At 48.2% G+C, this 6,600-nt stretch overlaps 1 protein-coding gene across 1 annotated transcript in view; it reads right to left on the reverse strand.

Annotated features, from left to right (window-relative positions):
• Positions 1-120, reverse strand: part of RASSF2 (Ras association domain family member 2) — a 42,197-nt gene extending 42,077 nt beyond the window's left edge. The window contains exon 1 of the mRNA XM_008068916.2: positions 22-120. The gene's annotated coding sequence lies outside the window, so the exon portion shown is untranslated. The remainder of the gene's footprint in view (positions 1-21) is intronic.
• Positions 121-6,600: the final 6,480 nt, after the last annotated feature.

Genomic DNA, 6,600 nt, shown 5'->3' on the forward strand with positions numbered 1-6,600 from the left:
TCGGCCTTTAGCAGCCCTTACCGGGTCTGCTCGTCCTCTCTCCCCCTTTTTCTCTCGCTCTCCATCTCTCCCCCCACCCTCTGCCTTCGCCTTTCTTCCTCCCTAAGTCTCCCGCCCGCCCTCTCCTCCCCACCCCTCCCCTCCCCTCCCCTCTAGGGGGCGGAGCTTTTCCCCTCCCTCCCAGACAATGCTGTGGCTGCGCGTCCCCCTCCCAGGCCGCTAGTCCGAGCTCCTGCTGCCAGCGTGTTTTCCGGGCTGGGGCTGGGGGACTGGCCGGTGGGGAGGATGCGGGGACTCCCGTCGCCCCGCTGCTGCTGCCCTCTCCAAGCGGCATGCAGACTTGGCCCAAGCTCCTCGGCTCGCCCGCACTGTGACAGCCACTCCCAGGGAGCAGTCACGCTACTCCACTGAGCCTACCTCGAGGGCCCCGGAATCCCCCAGGCGGAGGATGTGAGGTCTTTTCTTTTTCCTAACAGCCAAATTCATCCCCAAAAGGATCTGAGCTGGGCATGGGGCTAAGCAGGCGCCTTGGACTTGGCGGGCCGGCAGACGTGACAGCAATGTGAAGGAGGCCAAGTTTCTTTGTCCATCTCTCACCTCCCCCTCTTTTCCATCCCAGGACCTCCGGAGCTCCCAGCGCACGGGAGGCCCTTGAGCAGCCCTGCTGAGCGTTCCCCATTTGTTTCCTCCCTCTTATCAGAGCTCTCTCCCCTCTTGCCCCCAGTCCCGCAGAGCCGGTCCCCACCCAAAGGGGAAGGGAGCCTAATGGTTAACGGGTGGCCACCCCAAGGTACAGCCAGACCAGCTCATCCAGCCTGGAAACCGAACGTTCTTTACTAAATTCATTGTTTGGATCTTGGAATGTGTCTCCCTTAGAAACAATGTTATAAATGGTGCTCTGCTTCCCAGGCCTGCCACAAAACTGTTGAACCCAAAATGCAGCTGTAGGGTGTTGCTGAGAACTGTGTCAGCTATCCCGGAACAAGGAAGCCACTGACAGCTTTTTCTATGGGGGAGGGGGGGAAATAAATATATAAATAAATAAATATATATATATACCAGTTATTTTCCTTTGAGCTATAAACACTACAAATTAAATAAATTAAAGTTGTCTCATTAAGTGTCCCCCTCTGGAGCACCTATTCTATTAGTTAAGCCCTTTTCCTTTGCAGGTAACAGGAATACCCTCATAGGAAGGTATTTTGAGGACACAGCTACAGGGAGACCTCACCCCATAAGAGGCAAATCCAGAGCCAGAAGGGCTTCCAGTAACCCAGAAATTCTTCTCTAAGGGAATCTGTCCTCTCTTTCATCACAGACTGGCCTTTCTTGCTCCTCAGACACATGAAAAAGAGCGATCATGACTTCCAATATGCTGGGGCTTCAAACTCTGCTGTTCATGAAAGCAGCCAGTTGCTGCTGGAATCTCTCAGTGTCTACTCCAGTCTCCCAGGAGAGCTGCTCGTTGGCTCACCCTGGGTCAGGTGACCATCCTATGACCAGTCATCCGGCGCTAAGTGTGGGCTCAGGTTATACAAACTGGACTGCCAGAAACCCTGACCCAAGGTCCGACTTAAAACCCTGTTTAAAACAAACCCAATAGTAGAGAGCAGCTTATGTATCTTGGTGAATAAATTGATTGATTAATTCAAGACACCAGAAAACATCTGAACATTCATCAGTTTTTCCATTCTAAAGCCATAGGAAAGAAAGAACTAGCCTCCACCCTTCATCCTTTAAAAAGACAGACTAGGAGCCGGGCTCAGTGGCTCAGCCTGTAATCTCGCGCCTTGGGAGGCTGAGGTGAGTGAATTGCATGAGCCTGCGGGTTCGAGACCCGACTGGGCAACTTGGCAAGACCTCATCTCTACAATAAATCAAAAAAAAAAAAAATTAGCCGGGCGTGGTAGCACGCGCCTGTAGTTCCAGCTACTCGGAAGGTTGAGGCGGAAGGATCGCCGGAGCCCAGCAAGTCGAGGCTGTAGTGGCCCGGAGCAGCCACTGCACTCCAGACTGGGTGACGGAGTGAGACTCCAACTCAAAAAAAAAAAAAAAAAAAAAGACAGACTAGGGCAGCACATCTGCAACAAAGATAATATTTTGCATATGTTAAACTAACAATTAAAGTCAAACCATGTTTTCTTGCAGCCTTCTTCTACCTGTGGGGGCTGGACCAGGAAGCTCATGGCCCAGGAAGCTACAGGTGAGTATTTGCCTAGAATTCTAAAATTCTCCAATAGGAATGCAACTTGAGCCACAAGTGCAATTTTAAACTCTCCAATGACCGTGTTAAAATGGTAAAAAGAAACAGGTGAGATTAACTTCGATAATATATTTTAACTCAATTGGACTCGGTGGCTCAGCCTGTAATCCCGCGCCTTTGGGAGGCTGAGGTGAGTGGATTGCCTGAGCCCATGGGTTCGAGACCCGCCTGGGCAGCGAGACCTCATCTCTACAATAAATAAAACAAAATCAGCGAGGCGTGGTAGTGCATGCCTGTAATTCCAGCTACTTGGAAGGCTGAGGCGGAAGGATCGCCGGAGCCCAGCAGGTCAAGGCTGCGGTGGCCGGGAGCGGCCACTGCACTCCAGTCTGGGCAACAGAGTGAGACTCCAACTCAAAAAAAAAAAAAAAAAAAAAAAAAAAAAAAATATATATATATATATATATATATACATATATATATATTTTAACTCAATACTATCATGTCAGTATGTAATCAATATAAGGACCTTATTTAGGAGCTATTTTGCATTCTATTTTCGTACTAAGGCTGAATTCCGGTGTGTTTTATGCTTCAGCGCATCTCAATTCAGATGAAATCTTCACCAAAAATAATTAATCTGTATTTAGATTCTAGAAAACTTCCAGTTGAAAAACCAGATTCAGACTCTCCAAATATACATAAATGCTTCCCGATAACTGAATTGAGTATCAATGTATAAATTTCCATTTTAATTAATTGTGAATAATTACAATTTACTGGAGCACTAGCTACATCGCAAATGCTCAACAGCTACATGTGACTAGTGGTTATGTGGTTGGGACAACCCAGGTTTAGAGAGTAAGGAGGCCTTGAGCTTGGAGTCTCAAAGCTTGACTTCCTTTTTTCTTTAGCAAAATGGTGGCGGAGGGCCAGGCATGGTAGCACACACCTGTAATCCCAGCACTTTGGGAGGCAGAGGCAAGAGGATTGCTTGAGTCCAGGAATTCAAGACCAGCCTAGGCAACATAGCGAGACTCTCGTCTCTACAAAAATCAGGAAAAAAAAATTTTTTTTTAATTAACTGGGCATGGTGGCACGCACCTGTAGCCCCAGATATTTGGAAGGCTGAGGCAGGACTGCTTGAGCCCAGGAGGTTGAGGCTGTGGTGAGCCATGATCGTGCCCCTGCACTCCAGCCTGGGTGACAGAGTGAGACCTTGACTCAAAACAACAACAACAAACAAACAAAAAACAGTGGCAGGAATGTCAAACATGACCAGAAAGAAAATGAGTTTCCACATTTTACAGTCTTCTATAACATCTTGAGAGGCACTAGATCGGAGTTCTCCTGCGTGCCTGGGAGGAGGATATGCAGAAAACTGGGCAGCCCAAAGCCCTCTCTTCAGTTCCCAGTGGATGCTGAAAAAAGGAAAGAAGAAGCCAGGGAGACAGGAAGTCCAAGATGCTGCATGGTCTCTATTTGTGACCTCTGACCTCAGAGCAGTGGTATGTTGGCAGGTTAAGGCAAGTTCTGGGGATACAATAAAGGGCATGACCACACTGGCTGCCCACTCCCTTCTGTATTCTTGGGCACTAACCCATGGGAGCAGACTCATTCGAACCAACTTCATGGATCACCATGGCTACACAGAGGTAAGGCCTGGGTTTAGCTTCCTGGAGTTACCCATAATCCTTGTGTGACACAGGCATGATGTCGAAGTTCCCACCTGTTCCCAAGGACCAGGGGCTTCAGAAGGAAGCTGAGTTGTGTGAGCCACGGGCTTCCACAGGGCCTGTCTTGGTTTGAGTTTCCTCAGGAGCAGAACCTGAGACAATGACTTGGGACCCAGAAAGCAAGAATGAGGGAAGGAGAAAGTGGGAGAGTGAGACAGGGAAGCAGGAGGAGCCAATAAAGGTGCATTAATGGGTAGATTCCTGCTGTGGACAGCTGGAGCTTGATACCTCCAGGCACCCTCTGAGGAACTATGCAAACTGTGTAAACCATGTAAAACCCTCGTATCTGAAGGTCAGACGGTTGGGCATTGGTCTGCTGTCTCCCATCACCCGCCTTGTTGAGTATTCCTCCAGGGAGAGCTTACCTTCTCTTACTTCCTGGCATGTGTGGACTTGTTTGGCCTGAGACAGAAAAGCAGAAGCCACTGCCATTGTCCCTTGAGGTGGGATAGTCATTGTTCAGGGAGCTGTCCACCACAGCTAAGCTGGGATGAGAAGTGGCCTGCGGGGCTGTGACACAACATGCAAATCATCTCTACTCTAAGTCCCAGCATGGAGAGAGGTAGGTACACCTGGAGGCTAGGTCAGGGGCTAGCTGGAAGACATGATGGGGACCCAGAGGGTGCATTGATGAAGGTCAAGTTAACATCAAGATGCAGAGCCTTGAAGGAGCCTGGAGCACCCAGACTTTGAGCCTCACAAACTGCAGACATCAGCAGTGGATGCCAGCCAAACCCTCGGTGATGGAACTAGTGCCCCTCAGCATTCTGTTCTCCAGGAAAGGTCCAGAGCTGGCCCTCTGCAGCAAGGCGCAGGGAGAACCCAGAACCTTCCCTGTGATGCTGAGCACCTGCCTTACATGCCACCACAAGAGAAAGTAAAACACAACCAGTCCCAAAGATGCATATTGAAAGAGCTGTGAAAGAAGGAAGAATGGAAGAACTTCGGGATAATTTTACTTAAGGAGACCAGAGGAGCTATTTCAATTATTGCATCAGACTTCATTTATCAGGCTAATATTATTGTTGTTGTTGTTTTTCTCTGCTACACAGTAGGTGAGAATCTACAGAGGAAAATCCAATGAGATACAGAGAAATAAGGAAACCTAAGCAGGGTCTACCCGTGGGCTGCATCCTCCTCTGGGCACATCTGGCACTCTAGTGTGGTGGGCAGGCTGGACATCCGTTTGCTTCAGAGGTGAAAAAAGGCCTTCTTAGGAGATAATTTTTATTCTAAGGAAGGAAGAAAACAAATCTGGCCTGAGAACAAAAATTGAAAGAAGGGCGATGAGATTGTCACTCAACTCTTCCCAGACCTGATCCCCTGGACATGTGGGGGGTTCCTGGGAAGAAGGGGCTCTCTGTTACAACTCAGAGGGCTGTTTCATATATTTTAGGGTGTCTGGAGCCTAAGCAACCATGTTTTGGGTCCCCTCCTGCTGAGTAATACCTAAGGGGCCACCACTCAGCTTTTCTATTCCAAGGATTTGGCATGTTGACAACACTACCTAGAAGGAGGTAGACTGGTTGCCAAAATGATCACAGTTACACCCCTCCCTGCTGACATACGTTTTGCAACGTGACTCTGCAGTTCCTCCAATAAACTTTCCCACTTTAAATTTGGTTTGGCATTGTGACTTTCTTTGGCCAATAGAATGCGGCAGAAGTCATGTGGTGCTTTTTCAGAGCCTGGGCTTTGGGAAGCCTTTCATTCTTCTGCTCTCTCTCTATTGACACATTGCCTCTGCCATGTGAACAAGCCTGAGCTAACCTGCTGGAGGATGAGAGACCACTTGCCCCAGAGTCAAGTCAGCCCAGTTGTCACAGTCAAAAGCCCAGGCATGTGAGAGAGTCCAACCAAGATCAGCCAATTCTCATACCCAAAACCAGAACTGGCCACCAGTGCATGAGGGAGCCCAGTCGGGTCCAGCCCAAACGGCCAATCAATAAAAGCACAAGCTAAGTTGGTTGTCATTCTGAGCCACTAAGGTTTGGGGTGATTTGTTATAGAGCAATAGCTAACTGTTAAAGAACCTAACAGGATACTGTAGTCATGGCTAACATGACTGTGGTATTGAGGAGACCAGTCTAGAGTCCCCTGGATTTGTTTATGAGCTTGTGAGAGGTACCTCTGGGAACTCTCCCCCATTTCCCACCCTGCACTCCCCGCACCACCACCAAAGTAGCATAGAAATATTTTCAAATGGCTCAAGTCTGAGTAAGCTGGTGACATTTAGGTTTATGACTGTTAATGTAACCCCATTTGTTCGCACAAACTTGAGAGACCTAGTGAAATTTGAGTAACAAAGATTCTGTCACTGAACTGTACACGTTTATCTTTCACGGAGAAGGGCTATCTTAATTAAGAGTCCATTTTATCCACCACTAAGAGATTTCCATGGCATCTAAAATATTTATATGAGGCAGCGTCTGGATTCATCCTTGCAGATGGGAGGTAGATAAGAGCTCTCTTGCAGTTGGTGTCTAAGTAGACTCAGGTGGGCACGAGTCTCAGGCCCCAGAAAGGAGACCTGTCTTACTAGGATTTTCTCTCTTCCAGTTAATATACAAACAGGGGCTGGGAAGAGGGGAAAAAAAGAAAGCAAAGAATCCAAAGGACATAACCTAGACTTACTCATTTCCACCAAATATGTCTCTTTTC

The sequence above is a fragment of the Carlito syrichta genome, unplaced genomic scaffold (assembly GCF_000164805.1).
Source record: "Carlito syrichta isolate Samal-C Ts95f unplaced genomic scaffold, Tarsius_syrichta-2.0.1 Scaffold311675, whole genome shotgun sequence".
NCBI classification, from domain to species: Eukaryota; Metazoa; Chordata; class Mammalia; order Primates; family Tarsiidae; genus Carlito; species Carlito syrichta.